Genomic DNA, 27,865 nt, shown 5'->3' with positions numbered 1-27,865 from the left:
GAGTTATGCATGAGTTGGTGTTGGAAATGACTTGATTTTGGGTAAAATCATGTTTACACGGCTTGAGACACTGGCGTATGACTTAACCGTGTGTGACATATGGCCTGGTGACATGGCCGTGTGTCCTCTGTAGGTTCTATTGCATGCAAGTCAGGCAGTTAAATGACCTAGCACATGGCTTGGCACACGGGCGTGTAACTTGGCCGTGTTACACTACTCAAAGAGTTACACGGGTCAGGACCTGGGTTGGGACACGACCATGTGACCCTAATTTGATTGTTAAATAGCCTAAGACACGGGTGTGTGTCTCAGCGGTGTAAGGCACACGACCTGGTCACACGGCTGTGTGACCCCTGCAGTCAAATTTTTCTATCTTTTTCTTAAACTTTCCAAATGTTTCTAATTTAGTCCCAAATTTTTTCTAATTACTTATAAGGCCTCGAGGGCTCGATTTAGGGACGATATGTATGAAAATGAATGATTTATGTCATGTTTGTATTATTTATGAAATGTATGAGTTACTATTTTGTTTATACGGTAATGCTCTATAACCCTATTCTGGCAAGGGATACCACATCTATGGTTTAGATATTTCCTTTATGTGGTATCGATACCGGCTAGAAGATCGATACCAAACTAGCATTCTGTTTCTTGCTAGATTTCAAAACATAAAAATATCGGTACCTTTCTCAAGGTATCAATAAATACACCCTGAGTATCGATACTCGGGCAAAGGTATCGATACCAAATTGATATTCTAAGTCCCTACACTTTCAAAAATACAGAGGTATCGTTTTAAATGCCTTAATATCGATAGCTCTTCTTCGAGTTACAAAAATTTAGCATATAAGAGCATTTCAATCATTAAAACCTAGTCCTTAAACATCATGCTTCATTCACCTAGTCACATGTGCATCAAAATGTCTAAACAATAAACCAGACAATATGTCCAAGTTAACAAGCTTCCCAAACATATGCAATATACAAACAATCTCCAATACATTTTAATAAACTGATATAAATGTCTACCACATTGCCTTTTTATCCCTTAGAACTGGAATATGCAAAACACCTACTATAATGAGTAAAGAATGGCTTGGATCAATCCATCGACGGCCACACTGCTCACACCAGGAACACAACTACTCTGCAAAGGATAAAATGGAGTGGGTGAGCTTAACAAGCTCAGTGAAGGCCTAAAACAACCACTACGGAAACAAGTCATCATGCATCAACCAAACAACATACAACATATTCCCAAAACATCATTAACTACGTGTCATGATTCACATATTTAGTCATATTCCATGCATTCTATTACACCTTATTTATACGAACATTTAGGCATACATATATCAAAATTTTGACACACACATCAATCGCATATAAGCACATATAATTACATTTAGTCACATTAGTCACATTAGTCACAGTCTATGATAATTTGGCTCTTGATTTTATGAAACATAAAGTGGACTTTATCACCACACATCGGATACACAGCTCTCCAACACACCACACATAGACTCGTAGAGTCAAACATATCCCATAAGTGAAGCATATAGCTAACACTCTCCAACACACCACACATACATATCCCAATGAATGGAGCTTGGCTCATATTCCCTTATCTCTCTAAAATTGTCTCTGGGCCTTAACGCCCCATATATCACAATCACAAATAAGGGAGTATTCACAATCCTATGACATGCCAACTATATCCAATGGTTTCATTAAGTCACAAGGCCAAAATATCCATAATGTCATCAAATATTACTCACCGATTATCCGTACTTATTTATCGCATAGTCATATCATTAGCACACTATACACTCTGTAACATGGCATGAATAACATACTCTCATATTTACCGTCACAACATGTTCATATTTTATCACATCATAATCCTCTTTATCACAAATCAAAAACATATTTATCACATATTTCGCTTGGGTAAAAGAACACTTACACTTAGAATTTAGAGAAGGGGTTTCGGCAACCTCTAAATTCCCAAATACACAACGAATTGCTTGTGAACAGCTATTCCAAAACACTTACTGAAATATTTGCTTTTGTGAAAAAAGTAAAAGCTTAGACAAGCCACACATATTCAGTCAATAACTCACCTCAAACAACCACAAACACAAGCCTAAGCTACATTCTTTTCTAACCAAAACCTTTAGCACAACAAACTTAAATTTCGAATAACTCAGTCTACGCTTAATATTTTCGCATGAAAAAAATTCCATTCATCTACATATTCATATATGAAAAATTCTCAACCTTTAAACTTCACAAATTTATGCGTTTTAAGGTATCAAATTTTTCGACAAGTTTTGGCCATTACAATGAAAATTCATTAAAACCCGAGAAATCCTTGACAAAACTTCAAAGTTACTTTAGAAAGCTTATAATTTAGTTAATTAGGTTAAAACTAATTAAAAAACACTTTAAAATAAAGTTTTTATCCACAAACTTGAAATTCACCATTAAAGACCCGATTTTTGGCTTTTACCTAAAACATGCATTTTAATGGCTAAAAATTCAGCTTAAAGAATCAAATAACATTTTAATCTAATAGGAAAAAATATGGTTACCTTGAATGCAAGAAAATCAAGCTTTGATTCAAACCCAAAAAACTCACATTTTGGAGAAGATGATGAAGATGTTGGAATTCTTGGGTGATTTTCTTAGTTTTAATGGAGATTTAAGGCTCAAGGGTGATAGGATTCAAAAAGAATTAGGACTTGAAGATCAAAAGAAAGTGGAAGGGATTTGGGAGAACAAGAAATGGCACAAGCAAATGAGAAGAAAAACTTTTGTGAAACAAAAGAGGGAATGGGGTTTTATTAGGTTGATTTTGAAAAATTGGTTTAATTGCTTCATAAAGACTTATAGCTTTAACCCTTTTACAAATTAGTCCCTTTTCTAAAATTAAAGACATTTAAAACTCGTTTCCAAAAATTAACTTAACTTTATGAAAACCATTGTCGCAAACATTACCGAGTACCAACCTTATGTAATTTCAAGCTCATATAGGCCAAAGTTCCTAAAATACCCCTAAAACTCTTAGGTCCGTTTTTGGGGTGTGACACATAGTAGATAGGATGAAACACTTTGTTTCTTCTTTGACCCATCACAGCTTCAATAGTGAAATCGCTTGCATCACACATCAGCTCAAAAGGTGAGTTCCAATCAGGTGTAACAATTATTGGGGCTGAGATTAATCGATTTTTCAGTTCCTCAAAAGCTTCTAAACATGTTTTGTTAAAATAAAAAATAATATCTTTTTTCTAAAAGCATACACAAAGATTTAGAAATTTTTAAAAAATCCTTAATAAATCTACGATAAATATCGGCATGGCCTAAGAAGCTTCTTACTCCTTTCACACTAACTGGAGGTGGTAATCTTTCAATTAAGTCCACCTTTGCTTTGTCCATTTCAATTCCATTCTTGGAAATCTTATGTCCTAAGACAATTCCCTCATTAATCATAAAATGACATTTCTCCCAATTAAGGACAAGATTCGTCTCCTCGCATCTTTTAAGTACCGTAGCAAAATTACTAAAACAAACATCATAAGTGTTACCAAAAGCAGAAAAATCATCCATGAAAACCTCAAAAAAATTTCAATCATATAAATGAAAATTGCGATCATACCTCATTGAAATGTGGCAGGTGCATTACATAAGCCAAAAGACATTCACCTAAAAGAAAATGTACCATACAGACAGGTAAAAGTAGTTTTATTTTTGTCTTCCGAGGCTACAACTATTTAATTGTATCCCGAATATCCATCTAAAATGTAATAAAATTCATTACCTGCTAGTCGATCTAACATTTGATCCGTAAAAGGCAATGGAAAGTGATTCTGACGAGTGATTTTTTGTTCAACTTTCTATAGTCAATACAGATTCTACAACCCGTGATAGTTCTCATCGGGATTAGCTCATTTTGTTCATTTTTATAATCGTGGTCCCAACTTTTTTTAGTTCACATTGTACCGGACTTACCTAAGAACTATCTTAGATGGGGTAAATAATTCCCGCATCTAACCATTTAATCACCTCCTTTCATACTACTTATTTTATGATAGGGTTAAGTCTCCTTTGCCCATTAAATTTTCCTTTTACACCTTCTACTAAAATAATTTTATGCATACAGATTATACCTCTATGTCAGCTATGGTCCAACCAATTGCCTTTTTAAATTTCTTTAAAACAACAACCAATTGCTCCTCTTAATGTTCTGTTAAGTTTACTGAAACAATCATAGCCAAAGTAGAACTATTACCAAGATAAACGTATTTTAAATGGGACGGAAGTACCTTTAGATCCAGTTTAGGCTGTTCCTCGATTGACAACTTGGGTTGTGTAAATTCTCAAACTTTCAACTCTAGCAGTTCAAATCGTGTGGTTGATCATAACTCCTCGGATTGGCTTCCACCAAAACCAAACTTTCATTACCTTTTTCATCTTCAGATGGTTTAGACCCTGAAGTGTTCTCCAACGGGTCTTCTTCAGAATTGCTTTCCATAGAAACTAAGGTTTCTGATTCCTCAATTACTGAACACTTTTCCATTGAATCAGGAAATTTCATTGCCATCAAAATGTTAAATGTTACCTAATTGTCTTGAACTCGCATGGTGAGTTCCCCTTTTCGCACAAATATCAATATTTTTCCCGTAGCTAGGAAAGGTCTCCAAAGGATGATTGAAACTTCTTTATCTACTTAAAAATCCAATACAATGAAATCAACAGGAAAAATAAATTTATCAACTTTATCAACTCTTACCAAAACATCCTCAATCTTTCCTTTGGGATATGCTAATGACCGATCTGCCAGTTGAACTGTCACAATAGTGGGTCTTACTTCACCTATTCCCAACAGCTTGAAAATGGCTTTTGGCTTTAAGATGATGATTGCTCCTAAGTCACACAAAGTTTTACCACAATATGATTCATTGATGTTGCAAGGTATCATACAACTTCCAGGGTCTTTAATACAATCCTAAAATGATAACATACCAAAATAGACTTTAAGTACTTTAATTTAAAAATAATTACGAGAAACTCCTCTAAATGTCACCACCGAATCCTAATCGTGCAAAAAAACGAGAAACTCCTCTAAATGTCACCCCTTGAAAATATGTTAAGGGGTTATGTTATCAATTTTTGAGGCAGTTGGGAGGAGCATTTGCCTCTGGCAAAGTTTGCCTATAATAATAGCTTTTAGACAAGAATTCAGATGGCACCCTGTGAGGCACTGTATGGCCAAAGGTATCAGACACCTTTGTGTTGTATCGAGTTAGGTGAGAAGAAAATGATGGGCTCGGATTTGGTTCAGGAGACTAAGGGCATGGTTAAGTTGATTCAGGATGGATTGTTAGCGGCACTGGATCAACAGAAATCCTATGAAGATTTGAAGAGGAAGTATATAGAGTTTAGTGTCGAGGATCAAGTATTGCTAAAGGTATCGCCATAGAAAAAGGTTTTGAGATTTGGTTGAAAAGGAAACCCGAACTCAAGGTTTGTTGGGTCTTATAAGATCCTTAAGACGATTGGACTGGTGACTTATCAGTTAGAGTTACCTTTGGAGCTGGACTGTATCCATGACGTGTGCCACGTCTCTATGTTGTAGAGGTACCGATTAGACCCAACTCATGTGGTACCGATTAAAGAGATTTAGGTGAGGCCAGATTTATATTTTAAGGAGGAGCCAGTTCAGATCTTGGAGCATGAGGTTAAGGTTCAAAGGAAAAAGCAAATTCCACTAGTAAAGGTATTATGGCGAAATCATGGCACTAAGGAGGCTACTTGGGAGCCAGAGGACTCGATTCATTAATAATATCTTGATCTATTTTGGTCAGGTAAATTTCAGGGACAATTTATCTTTAATTCATGAACAAGAGTGAGCATTAGCTTCGTGGTTAAGAACAGGCACAATTACCTAAGTGACCCAAGTTCAATTCTCCTGTAACACTCCTAACCCGTATCCGTTGCTGGAATAGAGTTACGAAGTATTATCGAAAACTTTTAACTTAAAACATTTGATAACAATAATTTATAAAACACATCATATTCCATTCAAACACATGCATAACGTCTCCTTTTCAAGCCCTCGAGGCATTAGAAACACTTTAGAAATGATTCGAGACTAACTCGAAAGCATTTAGAACTTCATGGCAAAAGATAGGAAAGTTAATACTACAGGGGTCACATGATCGTGTCATACGACCATGTGTCACAGACGACTGAGACATACACCCGTGTCTTAGGCCGTGTGGACAAGAAATAGGCCATTTCCAAGCCATTTCCTTCACCCTAAACATGCTCACACATACCAACCATTTGTACCTATTTCAAGCATTCAAAAATGTACCTAAAACTTGCATAATGGAGCTAAATCAATATGGTATCTATCCATACAACCAATATACCCAAAGGCACCTCAATCACAAATACCAAACATGTTTAAACATTTGCATAATTTTAGCCATTAACCAACCATACATTTCTCATCTAATTTCTTTACCAAACTTACCACCATGACCACATGTCAAAATCATATACAAACATACCAAAATGGTCACCAAAACACACATCAATTTAACCATTCTAACAGCAACCATGAAAGCACCAAAATGCTAAGATATCGTTATTCATAACATACTTATACATGTGTATATTTAATCACTTATAACTTAACTTGTTTCTATATCAAACATATCAAAATGGCCTTACCATTGGGATCACTTCTCACATGCATCAAAACCATTTAAATGTCACCATTCTAGTCATTTCCAAATAGTTCTAACAACCAACATATATACATACCAAATTATGTCCTAATGGTCATAATTCAACCAAACATACTTGACTAAATTTCATATCAAAACATGCCCTAAATGATCATTTACAAACAGGCCAACTCTTACCACTTTGATTATAAAAACCATGCATCAATTTGATCACATACACACCAGCCATTAAGCATCAAAGTAACATAAGTTTCACAAGTTCATAGTAACATTACATGCCACTATCATCAACTAAACAATAGACATATTCCACCTATAAATGTCATTATAACCACTACCAAAACATCAAAATCTACCGATAAAATTGATGGATAGTGTGATGGATCTCTGACTAGCTTCCAACCTGATCGAGCTTCCAATAATCTGTAAGGTAAAGCAAAATAACTACGTAAGCAATGTATGCTTAGTAAACTCGTATAAAATTTAAGCATGATATTCCATTTTAGTGTTAAACTTTATAGAATAAACATAAATCTATGCCAATACTATAAGATTCATAAACGAATATATCCATCAACTCGTAAATGAATAAGTTTATTAATGTTTCATATTTATTGATCATTCATAACGTGATAAGATTTCATGAGACATAACATATATGATCAATCCCTTTTATAAAATTATACATCTTTCTATTTACTTACTTTCCATTCTGTCCCCAATGCTTATCAAAAGCCTAAACAACATTATTAACTGTCGATTCAATGTATTTATCCATAGCATAAGCATTTTGCTCACAAATAATACATCATAATACATCCCAATTATGTACTTACCATTTCCTTTCCTTTTCTTACCCATTTCGTATGCATAGTACAAGCATAATCATAAACATCAATCATATCCACAAGCTTGGCATAAGCCTTAGCACATCAAAAACACATATTAGTTCATTTAAACATGATACATATGAATTTGACATGGAGAACCATTTTACTTGAGTATGATTCAATTGGTTTTATCATCCATCACAACATATCATGTTTGTCCATGTATCACCATTCCATTGAGTTTCATATAAACATGTCTTAGTTCTTATTGAACACTTACCATTTCATCTGCATATACATAAGACATAAACATAACATTAACAATAGCCACAAGCTAGTGATTAAACACATAACTTAGCAATATCATCACATGGTAAGACATGGGTACATAACATAGCATCACTTATATTATACTTATCATCAACATGAATATTGTAACAACCCGTTTTTCAGTGGCGTTAGAAATAGTATTTTCGGGGCCATCAAATCTAAAGATTAAGTTCGTAAATATTATATTTAATATTTACAAGTTATTTGTGACTTTGAAAAGATTTTTGATATAATGAATTTTATTTTATAAGCAATTTATTAAGTTCAAGTGGTAAGACCCTAAAGTCAAGTGATTTTAGAAAATAAGGTATCGGGACCTCGCTTCTATAAACCAAGCCATAAATATTTTTATAATTATTTTCAAAGTATCATTAAGGTGTTATTAAAGTTTCGTTTAAAAATTTTAACGTTTCGATAGTTAATTAAGCGAAAAGGACTAAATCGTAAAAGTTAAAAAAGTCAACCGCTATAAGTTTAAAGGTGTTAATTTATTAAAAAATTATAATTGGATGGGCTTATTGAGTAAATGATGAATATGGAATGTTTATTGATAATTAAAGTATTTTGTTAAGTGATTTTTTATGAATTTACCGATTAGGGACTAAATTGTTAAATTAATAAAAGTACAAGGATTTAATGTAAAATTGTTGTACAAATGGGCTGTTTTGGATACCGTGAACATTTGGCTAAGCTAAATTTTGGGTAAAATGGTTAATTTGCATGTTTTGGGCTCAAGGACTAAATTGAATAAAAGTAAAACTTTAGGGGCAATTTTGTAAAAATGTCAAAAATGACCAAATTGCTTTACATTGTTTTACTGCCTAAATTCATAAATTGAATGAAATTATTAATTTTGATCAAGACCCGGTGGAAAATTAAGGAAAATGGAAAATTACTAAAATGCCCCTAAACTTTGGTATTTTTGCAATTTAGCCAGGTAAGTTTGTATAACTATATTTTGTATAATTTTGATTAAATTGAATGTTAATATGTTATTATATTGCAAAATATATATGTTAGTATGCAATTTACCGTGTTATGAAACGACGTATATCTAACGACGTATGACGATTACCGAGACCCATTTGAACCTGAAGAATTCGTACGATACAAATGACATGCCATTATGGTTTACATGATTCGGGTGCTGGTCTTGAATGTCCTATCGTTGGCTGACGTCCGACTTGTGTTGCTGATACTCCACAGCTCATGTGAGCAGCATCGTGTAGCTACGTTCTGACCCACAGCTCGGGTAAGCAGACCCATTTTCACATCTCGTGTGAGCATACCGATTTATAGCTTGTATGAGCATACATGTACAGGATTTGACGGATACAGTTATATAAGTTAGCACACTATGTGTGAGCTATCTCGGGTATCAAACTGTATTCTAAATGGTTAAACGGGCATTATTCATAAAGGAAATGGTAAAAGTTTGACACAAACTAAAATATGAACACATGTGAATTACATTGAATTGGTGGTTCATGGTATAGTGAAATTTGAAATGGATGATATATGCATATGATACATGTTTAAATGTTATGAATATCCATGATTATATTGCTTATGTTATATGCTTATATGACTAACATGTTTGATGTAAATGCTTCGGCTTTGGCCAAGTTGTGGTTGGATTACTCCATGTTAAACTTATAAGTTATGCATTGAAGTGGTAAGTGCTCAAATGGAAATATGCTTGTGTTCATGAAAGAGTGGTAAGGTTTAAATTATGTAATTCGTTATAAATTGGTTTATCATGTGGTTAATTCTTATAAAGGAGCTATGTTTAAATGCACTAGCTTGTGGCATGATTGAATGATATGCTAATGTCTTGTGTGTTATGCATATGAAGCGGGTGTGGAAATGTAATGAAATAGTAAGTTCATACCTGAAGTGTAGAATGATGAAAAAGGGAATGATAAATTGAATTGATGTTGTTATTTGTGCTAATGAGAGTAAGTGTAATGAAAAGTAATGAAATGCAAATGAAAATAAGAAAATTTGAAAGGGTTTAAAGTTATTTAAAATCCTAATATGCTAGGGATGATATGTATAAGTGATGTTGTGGATTTATTCACTTTTTGAGTTATTGAATATGGCTACATGAATCTTGCGGTATTGGTATAGGATTATTCTTGATATGTATAAATTTCATATTTGAAATGGATTGATATGACAAAAGTTTATATGAGCTTATTAAGCATTCATTGCTTAAATTTCTTTTTCCATAACTTTTCAGATTATTGAAAGCTCAATCGGGTTAGAAGCTAGTCGGAGATCCATCACACTATCCATTGGCTCTATCGGTACTTTTGGATGTTTTGATTTTGGTTATAATGGCATGTATAGGCATTTTTTGCTAGTGTTTGGCCTATGCATTTTGGTTGTTGAAATAGCCATATGGTTTGACTTGTGTTATGGTATCTTGGTTGTGATTATGGTATTTTTAATGTTGACAAAGGTTTTGTTTTTGGCATGTATATAAATGGCCTTAAATTGGTTGATATAATAGCTTATTATGATAAAAAATGTTTAAGTTAGAATGATTGATTAAGTATGCATATTGTATATATCTTGTGGTTGGTATGAATGTGGTAAATTGGTACATTTGCTATAAATGACATATGTGATCTTTGGTGCAAATTGTTGAATGGTATATTTGGTATTTTTTGTTAGGTAAAGTAAACAGTGTGTTGTTGATGCAAGCTTAATCAAAAGTTTGTTGAACATTTTGGCTAATTTGAATATGTAATGGTAAATGTTTAGATAATGAGTTTGAGGTGCCATTGGGCATATTGGTTGTATGTTGTTATACCTTATTTGAATGGTTTTATTATGCATGGTTTTGGTGCATGTTTTAAGGCTTGTATTGCGTGCAAAAGTGCTAGTAGGTACATGCGGGTGAGAAAAATGGCTTGAAAATGACCTATTTTTCGTCCACACGGGAAGAGACACGGACGTGTGTCTTAGTCGTGTGTGACACATGTACAGGCAACACGGCATAGCACACGGCTTGGCATAGTGGCATGTGGAGCCATTTACAGCTGTGCATGGCCTGACCACACAACCGTGTGACCCCCTACAGTTTGTAAATTTTCATCTTTTTTTGAAAAATGCTATATGTTTTTGATTTAGTCTCGAATTTTTTCTAATGTGTTTTTAGGGCCTCGAGGGCTTGTATAAGGGACAATACATATGTTATAGATTGGTTTTGCTGTGATTGATGATATGAATTAAATGTTCTAAAATTTTTGATAGTTTTGAAATATAAACTCCGGTAATGCTCCATAACCCTATTTCAACGATAGATACGGGTTAGGGGTGTTACAATTATTCATACTTTGCTCATTGGTACATCATACCTTTCCATATTTGTCACAGTGAAGACAATCGAAACACTTACCAGAGTTCACACAAAGTGTGCTAAACGATAGTTGTAACCGACCATTTTCATATTTGATGGTTGAAACCATCCCTTTTAATTAATCGATGGTTGTCACCAACCCTTTTCATAGTTGATGGTCGCCACCATCCCTTTTTGTAATCGATAGCTGAAGCTATCCATTTTCATAATCGACAACCGAAGCTATCCCTTTTCATATTCGATGGTCGTCACCATCCCTTTCATAGTTGATGGTCGTCACCATCCCTTTTCATAATCGATAGTCGAAGCTATCCCTATTCATATTCGATAGCCGAAGCTATCCCTTTCATATTCAATGACCAAAACTATCCCTTTTCATAATCGATAGTCGAAGCTATCCCTTTTCATTGGTCGATGATCGCTGATACCCCTAAAGTTATATTTTTATTAAATTTAGTCACTGAGCCTATAACATGCAAATTAACAATTTTGAACCAAAATTGAGCCTAGCCAAATACTTATGGCTTCCAAAAATGCCCATTATTGCAACAATTTCACATCAAATCCTTGTATTTTTACTATTTTAACAATTTAGTCCCTAACCAATAAATTCATCAAAAATCACTTAAGAAAATACTTTTAAATAACAACTAATATTTAAAATTTATCATTTAACAAATAATATTTCAAATTAATCATTTAACATCAAAAACTCAAGGTGCATCAATGGCAACATTTACAATCTTTAACAGTTTCAAAATCGAAAGTACAGGCTAGCTAAACCTAGTTGCAACGATCTCAAAAACATAAAAATTATTAATCACGGGGCCAAAATCACATACATGCATGAAATTTCACCATGGCTAAAACTTGGCTTCATGCTTCCATGGACATTCGGTTGATGAAGAAGAAAACCAAAAAAGATGATAAAAATTTAGCCTTTTGTTTTTTATTTATTTTAATTTATCAAATTACCATTTTAAACTTGGTTAATAATTAAATAAAACACCAAATTCATGCCCATAATTTTCCACTAACTCCTTGAATGGTTTAGTTACCATTCAAGTCCTTTTACCTTTATTTAATAAGCCATTTAATCACTCAAATCAAATAGTGATCAAATTTTACATCTTTTATGATTTAGTCTTTTTTATTAATTAACTATAGAAACATTAAAATTTTCAATGAAACTTTAATACCACCTTAATTACACTCGTAAATATTTATAAAAATATTTATGACTCAATTTATAGAAACATGGTCCCGATACCTCAGTTTTTAAAACCAGTTGACCTTAGGGTCAAACCACTTGAACTTAATAAATCACTTAAATAAAATAAATTATCAAATGCAAAAACTTTTCAAAGTCACATTTGACTCGTAAATATTAAATAATAATATTTACGAACGTACTCGTCGGATTCGGTGACCCCAAAATCACTGTTTCTAACACCACTAAAAAACGGGTTGTTACATCCCCTCTCCTATTTTTATTTTTAATTTAGGCATTAATATCTTGGTCAAACCCCTTTTTTCACCTATATTTGTTACCATATAAGGGAGATTCTTTCCTTCATTATTTTTCTCCTCCTTCCTTTCTTATCTCCATTTTCACTCCTCTTGTTTCACTCCTTCCCTTTGTTTTGCAATCCCGTGTATCTAGACAAAACAAATTATTTTGTTTCTCTTTCCTTTTTACTCTCTTCTCTTATCTTTTTTCTCTCCTTTTTCCAATAAGCACCACTTTTTCACATTTTAACAACCATATCACCACCTTCGACCATCATTGCAAAACTAAACCACCACCACCATACCACCATCCCTTCCCTCTCATCCTTTTCTTGCCATCATCGGACTGCTGCCGCTGTCATCGCCATCACCTGATTTTCTTCCTTTCTTCTCCTCTTTCCCATTCGTTGCTCAAAATCAAACCTTTATCACTCCTTTCCTATTTCTATTTCTATTTTATTTTTATTATTATCCTATTCAGTTTATAATAATATACTCACTTCTTTTTGTTTGGTTTTCTCCATAGCCATCCCTTTATCATTCTCTCAATATTCTTCGATTAAATCTTAATTTTTTTGATATAATCATTATAAAGTAAATAAAGATTGGAATAGTCTAATTTTGAACTCTTTTATTTTGGAAGGGCTCAATTTAACATGTTACATGTTCATATGGTATTCGTCAAAGGTGACAATCTGGATCGCTTGGATCTGCCTTAGTGCACAAGAAATTCTTAAACTCTGTCATTGACTGATAGAGTAAGTTCCTTAAAATGATTTTGTAATGCCCTATATTTCGGGGTTAGAAGTTCTGAGATTTGTAGGTAAGGGTCAGTGGCTAGATCAGGCAATTGAGTTTGTTTCTATATTCTATTGTCAAAATGGGCCTACTGGTCTGGTGGTTGGTTATGTGTTAGCTTAGTCTGGGGTCTCGGGTTTGAGTCCCCTGGTGCGCTAGTGGGAAATTATTTTTGTACCTTTTATTTTTTTGGAGTTAAAGATAGTTATTAATTTTAACTTTATTTTTTGTTATATTGATTGGTTTATTTTGGTTTTTATTATTTTTATTATTTGGAAAAACAAGGAAGTTTTGCACATTCTCTTCTATTTTCTTCCTGGACGTTGTCTCCCTCTTCCTTTTTGGTTTTTTCCAATTGAGAGATTTTCTTCTCTTTCTTTCCCTCTGCTGGTTCTCCAATTAATTTCGGGTTTATCATCGTTATTGTGACTGGTGGGCCTCTGTGTTGGCTTTGGGAGAGAATCGAACGATTCGAGTGCTTATCTTGCAAATCAGGTGTGGGTTTCAAACCTCTTCTCTTCTATCTTTGATTTGTTAATTCAATTTTGTAGTATTTGATAATCTTGAGTGTGTACCGAACTAGGTATTGGTACGGAATTACTGTGAAATTTGGCATCTTTTGTGTGTGTTTTGAACTCCCTATTTTGACATGAAATTGATGTTGAGTCTAGAGGATTTCTGTAAGATTCTGCTGTTTATATAGTTATTAACAACTTGGGCTTGTTCTGATGTAGCAAAAATGAGATTTCGACCAGTTTCGGTGTGGTTTTATGACCAAATAGGTGGCCACACGGGTGTATGCCCCAACACGGATAGTTCACACAATCGTGTGCAGTTGGGAATTACGGTTTCTGGGCTAATTTTAGTGCCAGAGAGTCGTGTGGCTGATTTGGGGAAATTAGTCGATTTCCATATGGTCGTGCCCCCTAGGCAGATGGGCGTATGTGTTTGGGAATTAGGGATTTCATAATTTAGTGCCATATGGCCGTGTGGCTAATTTAGGGATTTAGGGATCCCACATGAGCATGTGTTTTGGACACACGATCGTGTCTGGTGGGAGCACTGGCGTGTGAGACCCTCACACGGCCGTGCCTTCCTTGTACTCTATTTTAGTACAAACGGACAGGGAGTTACACGGCTGGGTCACACAGCCATGTCCCTAGGTCACACGGGCATGTGCCTCCTCTCGCACGGGCGTGTATCCCTCCACATAGGTGTGTTGACCCCTACATGACCTACGCATTTTCACACGGCCAGAGCACACGACCATATGTGGCCCGACCTCGCCAAATTTGGTCCTGTGTCAAATTAAATCTTGATTGTGATTTGTGTGTTCAAACTCCTAGCTAAGTCTTAGCAAGGGTGATTGAGACTCTGATTCAGCCTAGATTGTTGTGGGTTGTATAGATATACCTTTATTTAAGCAGATTGTTTGTTGTTACTTGAGGATACTATGCAATTGATTCTGAATCCGGGTAGCTGAATGTACGCAATTCTGGTTCTGAGTGATTGGTGTGTGAATGGTTGTCTATAGTGCGTATTCAGTGACTGCATAAAAATTCTGTAATTGGTTGACTGGTTGTGAGTTTCTATGTCTGAATGACTGTCTAAAAATTTTGTATTTTGATTTTGTACGTCTGTCTGCATACATGCATTCGCATAAAAAATTTGGGGTTTTGGTTGTGAAAAGAAGGAAGACTGTTCTGATCTGGCAGTGAAACTGCAACCTATCTGTACAGCATTTACTATATTGTACCGCATATGCGTCAACTTTGTTGCGTATTATTATTTGATCTGGCAGTTCAAACTGCAACATGTCTGTACAACGGTTTTCTGCAATGCAGTATACAAAATATACGACAACTTCGTTGTGTATTATTATCTAAGTGGCTTAGTCCACATACATGGTGTGTAGGGTTGGATGGGCCTTTCGAGGTCCTACGTGATGTGTTTGGATGGATGAGCTTAAACAGCTCTTATGGGGTGTGATCGGGGGACGGAGTGGTGTTTTTGCTGGACGGGTGGGTTTTGATATTTGACTGCATTCATACGCATTTGGATGTGAGCTCTTGTAAACAGAAAAATAAATAGGATTTTTCCTATGTAACTTATCACCTTTTTACTTAAATCCGTTGTTAAAACTAAGTAACTGTTTAATAAATTAATGAAATATGTGAAAATATGAAATTAGGACGTAGAAATCATTAAAATGTGATTTTATGCTTTATTATATAGTTTTCATGCAATAAATGGCTTATTTTATATTAATTTGATTATATTATATTTTTTAAGACATAAAGTAGACCATGCATGATTAAATTAAATAATAAAATATAAAATTATATTTAATAATTCATTTTAAAATATTTCATTAATAATTTGGGTTTTAATTAATTAATTAAATTGGATAAATTTAATTCTTTGGTCCTCTATCTTGTTGATTTATTCTCGATAGGTCTGATAGCTGTGTTGGATCACAAAATCGTCCAAATTGGAAACCAAGTCAACCCAAAATTCGGTTGCACATTGCTGTCCATTAACCACTCTTTGGTTTAATTGCACAAGGTCTTTAAAGAGTTAAAGAAAATAGAGATTTACCTAAAGATTTGCACGTGATCGAGTCTCAGTCCTGAGTTGTTGTGGCACTCAAATTCAACAAAAATCAAGAAAAAATCGTCTCAACTTGCTCAATTTATGGCCAGCCACCCATGAAGATGCTTCAAAAGATGAAAACTCCTATTTTTAGCAAACTATCTCTCTCTCCTCACCAATAAATAAGACCCTCTCACTCCTTCATTCATCATCCCTCAATCATCCCTCAAGCAACTATCAAGCTTCATTCTCTCTTTTTCTCTTAGATTTTTCCATTCCCACGCCTAGCACCATCTCTTCATAGAGATTTTAGCAATTAAGCCTATTAAAGAACCCTTGGTCGGTCACCTTGGAGAACCATCAGCAAAGGAGCAAAGCAAAGGAACGAAGGAGTCTCGTCAGTCAGAGTCTTGGGTGACAGCCACTCTGAATTGGGTTTAATCTTTCTTTTCTTTAACTTAATATAAAGATGTTTGTTATGTATTCTTTGTTCTTGTCTACAATAATTCTAGCTTAATTTTATTTAAGCTAGGATGATTACGTTGAGTAAATAATATTTATTTGATTCATGCTTATAATGTTTGGGCCACAATCGATTATGTTTTTAATTAAAATCAAGTCTATATTTTGTTCATACATGATTGAAATGCACCTAAATTGGCTGAGCGATCATAACCAGACGACGGCTAATGGACGCATAATTGAAATGTTCATTCTCAATTTAGATCCTAACACGATTAAATTGTAGGTTGCATAACAACTCTAACCAAGCTCTGTTATCTGCATAGTTTTTAGATTTGTGTGATTAAATTGTTTCAAACCTAACACGTCCCTGTTACCTCACACAAATGCTTAGAAACCCTGCGTAAATAAGGATCAGTAAAATGTGTATTTACTAAGTAAAGGATTCCAAAACGACCTAATGTGGTTTCCAAACTCATTGAAGATCGAGTTGCCATGAAGTGTTTTTTCGAATTTTATTAAGCCTGTTGATAATAAATTGAGTTTAGTTAATGCAATTTTCCTAGTTTATTTATGTTATAATTGTTGCAAATTGTGTTTAATGTTACTAAAATCTATTTCATTCATATAGTTTGCATACTTAGGATAATTTGCATTAGGGATCATTGCATTTAGTTTAATATATTTTAATCACCACTTCTCAACTATATTGTGTTTTTATTTACCAAATTGTTAATATAATTTTACAAATTAAGTGACTTAGCACAAATACAATCCATGTGGAGATGATAACTCGATACTTACTTATTAATTGATAACGACCGTGTACTCTTGCACAAACGTACACATTACAAGTTTTTGGTGTCGTTGCCATGGATTGTCAACTATTGCCATAGTCATTATTTTTTGTGAAATTATTTATTTTCAATTTGATTTATTTCTAACATTACTAACTTATTCTTTTTAATTTTTGTGATTTTATTTTCAGCTGTTTATGAGCATGGATCGAATTATTGATTTACTCCCTATAGACCCTAAAATTGAGTGAACTTTCAGACAAAGAAGACGTGAACAAACAACTCAAAGACAAGTCGAGATGGACCTTGGAAATCAGAATCAAGACCAAGGTAATGAAGCTGATCATGTACGAAATCCTATCCACATTGTCGATGATAGGGATCGATGCATCAAACAATATGTTGTGCCACTTTCCAGTGAGTTAAACCCAAGAATTAGAAGGCCAGATATTGAGGCAACCCAATTTTAATTGAAACCAGTAATGTTTCAAATGCTACAAACGGTGGGCAAATTTAATGGTATGCCCACGGAAGATCCACATCTCCACCTTCGATTGTTTATGGAGGTGAATGATTCATTCAAGATAGCCGATGTGACTGAAGACCCACTGAGGTTGAATTTGTTTGGGTACTCGTTGCGAGATCAAGCACGAGCATGGCTAAATTCGTTGCCACCAAGTTTCATATCTACATGGTAAAAATTAGAAGAGAGATTTTTGTTAAGTATTTCCCACCTAGCAAAAACGCTAACTTAAGGAACGAGATAAAAATTTCCAACAATTGGATGACGAGTCTTTGTATGAAGCTTGGAAGCGATTCAAGGAGTTACTTCATAAGTGTCCTCGTCATGGGATTCCTCACCGTATCAAGTTGAAGACATTCTATAATGGTCTCAATGCACATACAAGATTGATGGTAGATGCTTCCGCGAATGATGCAATTTTGTCTAAGTCTTATAATGAGGCTTGTGAGATCATCGATAGGATCGCGAGTAATAACTATCAATGGCCAACAAATCGAACAGCTTCAGGAAGACGTGTAGCTAGAGTTCATGAAGTTGACTCCCTCACTTCATTATCGGCTCAGGTATCGTCTATTTCCTCTATGTTAAAATAGTTAATCGCTAATAGTACTAACAATTTTGCTACTCAGCCACCAAGTCCGTTTGAAATAGTTTCCTATGTGTACTGTGGGGAAGGTCATTCTTTTGAGAATTGTTCATCAAATCCTAAGTCAGTGTACTATGTGGGGAACCAATATCAAAATAGGAGTGGACAATGACCCTAGTCCAACTTCTACAATCCTTCATGGCGTAATCATCCTAAATTTTCTTGGAGCAACCAAGGAACTGGACCAAACAACAACTTATTACAGTAAAGACCCAACTAATCTCAAGGGTTTAATTAGCAAGCTCCAAAACCACCTCAAGTTGAGGCATCAAACAGTTTGTAGAACTTGTTGAAAGTGTACATGGAAAAGAATGATGCTTTGATCCAAAGCCAAGCAATAACACTGAAAAATTTGGAAAACCAAATAGCTCAATTAGCTACAGAGCTACGTAATAAACATAAGGAACCTTGCTAAGCGATACTGAGAATCCAAGAAATTTGGGTAAAGAATATATCAAGGAAGTAACATTGTGAAGTGGTAAAATTTTAGAACCACGATTGATTGATGTCGAAGAGAAGCTCGTTGAGAATAATCAACCAGTTGTTGAAGTTCCAACACCAAAGGAATCAGAAACTGCAAAGTTTGACGAGGTAAACCCTGACTTAGTAAATTTAGATATTTTAACATATTCTTTGGATGCAGATTTACCTACTCAGAAAAGTTGTCCGGTTTAATCGAAAGTTCCATCACCTCCATATCCGTAAAGATTGCAGCAAAACAAGCAAAAAAAAGAGGTGCAATTCAAGAAGTTTTTAGATGTTCTGAAGTAGTTACACATCAATATTCTGTTGGTGGAGGCTTTAGAACAAATGTTTAATTATGTGAAGTTTATGAAAGATATACTGTCCAAGAAGAAATGACTGAGTGAGTATGAGACTGTTGCCTTGACAAAGGGGTGCAGTGCATTCCTACAGAACAAACTGCCACTAAAATTGAAAGACCTAGAAAGCTTTACTATACCCTGTAACATTGGTGAATCTTACTGTGGTAAAGCTTTGTGTGACTTAGGAGCGAGTATCAACTTGATGCCTAAGTCTATCTTCAAGATGTTAGGGATAGGTGAAGTAAGACCTACAACTGTGATGCTTCAGTTAGGGGGTCGATCTTTAGCATATCCCGAAGGAAAGATCGAGGATGTTTTGGTAAGAGTCAGTAAATTTATTTTTTCTACTGATTTCATTATCTTAGATTTTGAAGCAGACAAGGAAGTGCCGATCATCCTTGGGAGACCTTTCTTAGCCACGGGAAGAACGTTAATTGATGTGCAGAAAGGAGAACTCACCATGCGAGTTCAAAATGATCAGGTACCCTTAAACATTCTTAAAGCGATGAAATTTCTCGATCCGGAAGAGGAGTGTTCAGTTATGAAAGAGATAGGAACCTTGGTTTCTATGGAAAGTAATTTTGAAGAAGATCCATTGGAGAAAGCCTTAGATTTTGACCCTTTGGAGGATGAAGAAGGTGAAGAAAACATTGCTTTGATGGAAACCAATCCGGGAAATTTTATTCAATCCACACGGTTGAAATACGTTTGAAATATGACTGAAAGAGTCAGAGAATTTGTGCAACCCAAGTTGTCAATTGAGTAACGACATAAACTCGAACTAAAGCTATTTCCTTCCCATTTGAAATACGTTTATTTAGGTGATTGTTCTACTTTGCCTGTGATTATTTCAGCGAAACTGACGAAAGATCAAGAGGAGCAATTAATTACTATTCTAAAGAAATTTAAGAAAGGAACTAGTTCGACCATAGCTGATATTCGAGGTATAAGCCCTTCTTTTTGTATGCATAAAATCATTTTAGAAGAAGGTGAAAAAGCCCGAATTGATGGGAATAGAGGCTCAATCCTATTATGAAAGAAGTTGTCAAAAAGGAAGTGATCAAATGGTTATATGCAAGAATCATCTATCCTATTTTAGATAGTTTGTGGGTAAGTCCGGTGCAGTGTGTGCCGAAGAAAGGTGGAATCACGATTGTTCAAAATGAGTGTAACAAGTTAATTCCAACAAGAACAGTTGCCGGTTGGAGAATCTGTATAGATTACAGAAAGTTGAACAAAGCCACTCAGAAGGACCATTTTTCGTTGCCTTTTATGGATCAGATGTTAGATCGACTGGCAAGTAATGAATTTTATTATTTTTTAGATGGTTATTCGGGATATAATCAAATAGTTGTAGCCCCGAAAGACCAACATAAAACAACCTTTACTTGTCCATACAGTACGTTTGCTTTTAGGCGAATGCACCTGTAACTTTTCAACGATGCATGATGGCAATATTTACTGATATGGTTGAAAATTTTGTTGAGGTTTTCATGGATATTTTTCTATTTTTGGTAACACTTATGATATATGTTTGAGTAATTTGGCTAAGGTACTAAAGAGATGCGAAGAGACGAATCTTGTCCTTAATTGGAAAAATGTCATTTTATGGTCAAGGAAGGGATTGTTTTAGGTCATAAGATCTCAAAAAAAGGAATTGAAGCCGATAAAGCAGAGGTGGACATAATTGAAAGATTACTGGCCCCAATGAATGTGAAAGGAGTCAGAAGTTTCTTAGGCCATGCCAATTTTTATTGAAGGTTTATCAAAGATTTCTTAAAAATTTCTAAACCGTTGTGTTCGTTGATAGAGAAATATACAATGTTTGATTTCAACAAAGCATGTTTGGAAGCTTTTAAAGAGCTAAAGAAGTTGTAAATTTCAGCCTCAATAATCATTACACCTGATTGGAACTCACCTTTCGAGTTGATGTGTGATGCAAGTGGCTATAATGTTGGAGCTGTGATGGGTCAAAGAAGAAATAAAGTGTTTCACCCTTTTTATTATGCAAGTAGAACTTTAACGGGAACCCAATACAATTATACGGTAATCGAAAAAAAACTCTTCGCTATAGTTTTTGCTTTTGACAAATTTCGTTCATATCTTATAGGTACCAAAGTTATAGTATTTACTGACGATGCGACCACTAAATACTTGCTCACGAAGAAAGATGCAAAACCAAGGCTAATTTGTTGGATACTTTTACTCCAAGAATTTGACCTTGAGATCCAAGACAGAAAAGGTGTCGAAAATCAAATAGCTGATCATCTGTCGAGGTTAGAGCAAGATAAGGTAACTCAGTCATGTGTGCCTATCAACGAGAATTTCCCAGATGAACACTTATTTGAGGTAAATCGAATTCATGAAATACCTTGGTTTGCTAATTTTGCCAATTATCTTGCATGTGGAATAATTCCTCGAGAAATGACATACTAACAAAAAAATATTCTTTCATGATAGTCGGTATTATTTTTGGGAGGATCTCTTTTTGTTTAAACAATGTGTAGATAATATAATCCGAAAGTGTGTAGCTGAAAGCGAGATTACTGAGATCTTGTATCATTGCAATTCATCTCCAAGTGGGGGACACTTTGGTTGTTCACGTACTGCAGCAAAGATTTTGCAAGTAGGTTTTTTTTGGCCTACACTATTTAAAGATACTTATTCTTATGTGAAGAACTGTGATAAATGTCAAAGGACTAGAAATATATCAATGAGGAATGAGATGCCCTTGACAAATACTTTAGAGATTGAATTATTCGACGTATGGGGATTTGACTTCTTAGGCTGGTTACCTTCTTCGTATGGGAACAAATACATCTTAGTTGCTGTGGACTATGTATCCAAGTGGGTTGAAGCTAAAGTATACCCTACAAATGATGCTAAGGTAGTCATGCGATTTCTACATAAGCATGTGTTTACGCGATTTGGGACACCAAGAGCTATTATTAGTGATGAAGGTTCTCACTTTGTAAAAAAATGGCTTAAGTGGTTGCTTGATAAATATGATGTGAAGCACCCAGTCTAATGGGCAAGTTGAAAGAGTGAATCGCAAAATCAAAGGTATCCTTGAAAAGGTAGTACGCCCTAGCAGAAAAGATTGGTCTTGAAGGCTCGATGATGCATTATGGGCCTATCGAACAACATTTAAGACTCTATTAGGAATGACTCCTTATCGATTAGTCTTTGGAAAGGCATGTCATTTGCCATTAGAGTTGGAGAATAAAGCTCACTGGACTTTGAAGCAGTTGAACTTTGATCTTAAGCAAGCAAATGAGAGAAGGATGTTACAACTTGATGAGTTGGAAGAACTGAGGTTGTTTTCCTATGAGAATGCCAAAATGTGTAAAGAAAGATCAAAGAGATGGCATGATAGTCATATACAACCTCGCGAGTTTAAAGAAGGTCAGAAGGTTTTGTTGTTTAATTCAAGGTTGAAGTTATTTCCTAGGAAGCTTAAATCTTGATGGAAAGGACCTTATACCATCTACCGAGTTATCCTTATGGAGCTATTGAATTATACGACAATTATAGAGGTACATTTAAAGTTAACGGTCAACGTCTCAAACACTACTGGATGGTGAAGTTGAGCGAATTGAATCCTCTCTCAAATTAGCAGACCCTTATTTTTTCATGAACTCATTTTGTAAATAAATAAATAATTAGAACTTATTTTCTTAACTTATTACATTTAATTAATTCTATCGAAGGAGATTGGAACTTAAGCGGGACTACTGTGACCCCTCCAACCTTTCCTGGAAATTAATTTAATGTAATTTGTTAAGAAGAAATTTTCTAAGTAAGACTTAAAATTTTTAACTTTCATTTGTTTTGTTTAAATTTTAATTTTTTATGTTAATAAAGGGGGTCAAATTTGGCCTAAGTACTAATCAGTTTTTTTTAGTACGATACAGTCTGAGTTTGAGGCCCAAGACAACAAAAAGGAGGGAAAATCCATGCCGTGCCGTCACACCTATTGCTTGCCGCCCAAGTAACCGTAATAAATTTTGCCAAATTTTTAGGAAAAGATACCATGTCTCGCAAAAGAACCAGATCTTCAAAGACTACTCCTGAAAACCCGATTTTGATCGATGAAGAAGTGAAAGAGAGATTTGATTCAATCTTCAAGCATCAACCTATGATGCAGGAAAAAGGTTTTAACTTGAAGAGTAATGATTTGATGGTTGTTCCTATACTGATTAGAAAAAAAATCAATGCTCTCAAGTGGGAACGATTTTGTGATGCTCGTTCACTTGCCGATGATGAACTAGTTTGAGAATTCTATGCTAGTTTGACTACGCAAGATGCTACTGAAGTCATCGTTTGAAAGAAAAAGGTACCTCTTACTTATAAGTCCATCAATGATTTGTTTAATTTACCTGATATTGCAAAAGATGAGTACTACCCTATGATGAACAATATCAATTGGGATTTTCTTTAACAAGTGCTTGATGTTGTGACAAATCTGGGATCCCAATGAATGATAAGAAAGTATGGGATGATAAGAAAGTATGGGAGCCATTCTTGTCGAAGGTATGGTTTTATTTCATTCGCTACAGTTTTATGCCTATCTCACATAGTTCCACCATCTCGATGGAACGGATGCTTTTGTTATATGTAATTTTGACAGAAAAGTCCATTAACGTTTGGAAAATTATCCACAAGGAGATTCACGATTGTGCTAAAAAGAAGGCAGGAGGTGCTTATTTCCCATCATTAATCACTTCACTTTGCTTAAAGGCCCATGTTAAAACACAAGCAAATTTGAAGGGGTGATATGTTCAAGGATGCATTACAAATTATGATCTTGAAAGATTAGTAGAGAGGGTGCATGAACTGAATCAAGGCGAGCAAGAAGATTCAATTGAGTTGGATATAGAGGAGTCAACATATGGAACTGAAATTAAAGCTAATTCAGTCACAAACACTGAAGAGGAAGAATCTGATAAGGAACCGAACATTTCAAAACCAAGGATTGAGGAAGAAGAAGAACCAATTAAGCTAAGTGTTGAACCTGAATATACAACTCCCATGCCGACTTCTGCAAGTACTTCAAGGAAATCAGAGTTGTCAATTTTGAAGGATATGTGCAAGTTCAAGCACAATCAACAACAAACTTACTGGAAATATGCAAAAATTAGAGATGACTCAATTCAAAATACTTTTAAGAATATCTCTAATACTTTGGTTCTTGAGTTCCCAAATGCTATCTTTGAGACATGGACAGAAGATACTGACGATGCAAGTAGAGATGGAGCTAAAGAAGACAAGGGGAATTGATAGGAACTTGCCTCGGTGATGCTATCTTTAATGGTGAATGTTGTTAAGGATTCGGCTAACAAGGAAATAAAATAACTTGGAAATGGAAAACTTCGATGTGATGGAATAGGCTTAAGGCTAAGTAAGACCAATACTAAAGGGAGAATTGACCCGAACCTTATACGACATTTAAGAAGGATGGGTGTTGAAGGATAGGACCTTGACCCGCTAACTAGGAAATTAGGAACCATAGGTATCAATGGGGTGAACGCCACACTCGGTTTAGGAGTGATAAGTTCAAAGAAACAAGGATGACGCCACTAGCAAGCTAGATAAATCAACTTGAGTCTTAACGAAATAATAGAGCTGAAAAAATTACAAATGTTATAAAGATTCAGCAATGAGCAAAAGTCCTCTAAATAATTACAAAAACAAACTATTTATAGGCTAAACATGTTTCAGCCGAATGGACACAAACTAATCAGCTTAAATGAGTTATTGATGAACTTAATTAAGCTAATTAAAACTAAAAAACCTTTGAGAAACTCTAACATATGTAAAGGCTATGAACAACTTATTTAATCTTTCTAATCAGCTGATAATTAGCTCTAATGAACTGAATGAATTTGATTCAATGCTTGATCAGCTAAAAAGGTTATAGCAGCCTTTTATTTCTTCCTGGGCAGCTGAATGGACAACAACAACAATTGGCTTAAATTTGGTACACGAACAGCCTCTTTGCATGAATGTTGGAAGAAAACTGATTCAAGGTGTAAATGGATGAATTGGAACAACCATTAACACATAAAAACATTTGGAAGTTGAATGGCTTGTGTAATCAACTCCTTGTCCATTAAAATCTTCAAACGGTTACTTAAATAAGCTCATAGCAGCTACTGGTCTTTAATTCAACTTGTTGACCTTTAATTTAATCTTCATAACAGCTGAATTCATTCCTCCTTTTAATGTCAATCCATGTAACAACTGATTTTAAATGATTAATTGACCATAAGCACAATTAAACAAGTTAAATGGTTGTAGCAAATTAATTAAGCTAGAACATATTAAATGCCAAAATTATTTAAGCAACTAAAGAAAATTAAAAACAACTTAATTCATTAAATTAATTTAACTAAACACATTAAAAGTTTAATCCAGCAACTAAGTGAACTAAGTTAACCTTAATTAACTAAGATGAGTAATTTAATCCAGCAACTAAATACTTATTCCAGCAAATTAAAAACGGGTTGAAGTTAAGCTAAATGAGGTTGGGTTGAACTAGATGAGCTTGAAAAAGCTAGACTTTAGCTCATTGAGCTGAAATTAAGCTTCATTTTGCACATGGGCCCCTTCGAGTTTGGGCCAATCTCGGTGGCATCGAGTTTTGTCGTAACATGATGCGGCCGGGATCGTATCAGGAATAAGTCAGAAAAATAAAAGGGGGGATTCTTGTCCTTTTATTTATTTAATTATTTTTGGGTCTTTAGGAATTTTTTTTCATAATTATGATTTAATTTTTGTAGAATAAAACATAGCAAGCATGAACAAACTTAACACTTCTTTAGAAGAATAAGACTAAGTGATGTGGTAATAGGAATGAACATGTCTAGGATTGGGTTATTAGGAAAGACTTGGTATTTAAGCAGTCTTAATGACTTACCTCTCTTTCTTTACAACCCTACCTGGTGTTCAGTTTTGATTCATTACTTTGTTCTTGCAATGAGGACATTGCTTCATTTTAAAGGGGGTAAGGCAAATAAATTGCTCAAACTTTTAAATTTTTTTCAAGTATGCTTCAATTATTTCTTTCATAAGTATGTTTTAATAAATGAATGTTTAGAGATATTTTTTATTACTGAGATAGTTTGTATGCAAGTATGAATGATGATTTTCTCTAAGTGAAAGTATGTTATCATGAGGAATGGAATGCTTGTATGATCTTTAGTAATGTTTTCCATGAAAACTTAGTTTCTTTTGAGATTAGACATGCATGAAGGTTTATATCTTTAGAATTTACTTAGTAACTTTCTTGAGGCGAAATCCTAGGGGACATAAAAATCTAAAATGATATAGGCACTATTTCTTTGGACCGTTTGAGCCTTTTCAAGCCAACCCTATGATATTAGACCCTTAAAACTGTAATTTTGAGCTTAAAGGCCTGTTTTTGCAATGAACCTACATTATAAGCCAGTTACCATCTTTTTAAATTTATCCTAATTTTGTGCACCTATCTTAACTAAAGTTGTCTTGGGAATCAACATTTGAGGAAATTTTCATAAAGATGTATGTGCTCATGCTTAAAAAAAAAGCGAAGAAAAGTTCGCTCAGTCTTCTAAAAGGAAAAATGTATGAGCTTGAGTTCAAAATAAGTTTGGGGGTGTTCCAAAGGTTCACTTAAAGAAAAAGGTTGTATTACGAGAAAACCAAGACAAAGTTAAAGCTTAAGATTTTTAAAACTGAAATGTCCCATCTCTTAAAATCCCTACCTTTAACTGAGCCGCATTACAACCTTATAAAAGACCTATTGATTTGATGATTATGTCACCTACATTAGTGAAGAGGAAGTCCTAAGTTCAACATATGAAGATCATAAATAAGCTTTGTGATTGTTTGCTTGATTGATAGGAAATTATGTTGAATGAAGAATGTTATCTATGGCTGGGACATACACGCAAACTATGATTCATGTTGGCATATTTTGAAGCTTAGTATAACCTTAAGGAATATTTACATATGAATTACTTTTTAATAAAGAAGATCGTAAGATGCATGATTATGGGACAAAGATTGATGTTGCTTACACAATTAGCAATTTTGCCTTAGCAAGACCTTTTGCTGTGTATAAACATTACTCGGGACGAGTAATGATTTATGTTTAGGGGTGTGTGAACAAAAAATATATAGGATTTTTCCTATCTAATTTATCACCTTTTTACTTAAATCCAGTTTTTAAAACTAAGTAATTGTTTAATAAATTAATGAAATATGTGAAAATATGAAATTAGGATAGAAATTATTAAAATGTGATTTTATGCTTTATTATATAGTTTTCATGCAATAAATGGCTTATTTTATATTAATTTGAATATATTATATTTTTAAGATATAAAGTGGGCCATGCATGATTAAATTAAATAATAAAATATAAAATTATATTTAATAATTAA

General features: G+C 34.3%; 1 non-coding gene across 1 annotated transcript; it reads right to left on the bottom strand.

Annotated features, from left to right (window-relative positions):
* Positions 1-18,194: 18,194 nt before the first annotated feature.
* LOC128034236 (small nucleolar RNA R71) lies at positions 18,195-18,300 on the bottom strand. Its single transcript, XR_008190366.1, has one exon. It is a non-coding gene; the product is annotated as a small nucleolar RNA R71 (small nucleolar RNA).
* Positions 18,301-27,865: the final 9,565 nt, after the last annotated feature.

Source organism: Gossypium raimondii, chromosome 10 (genome assembly GCF_025698545.1).
Source record: "Gossypium raimondii isolate GPD5lz chromosome 10, ASM2569854v1, whole genome shotgun sequence".
Taxonomy (NCBI): domain Eukaryota; kingdom Viridiplantae; phylum Streptophyta; class Magnoliopsida; order Malvales; family Malvaceae; genus Gossypium; species Gossypium raimondii.
The sequence above is the reverse complement of the archived record's forward strand: the minus strand, read 5'-3'. Positions and strand labels throughout refer to the sequence as shown.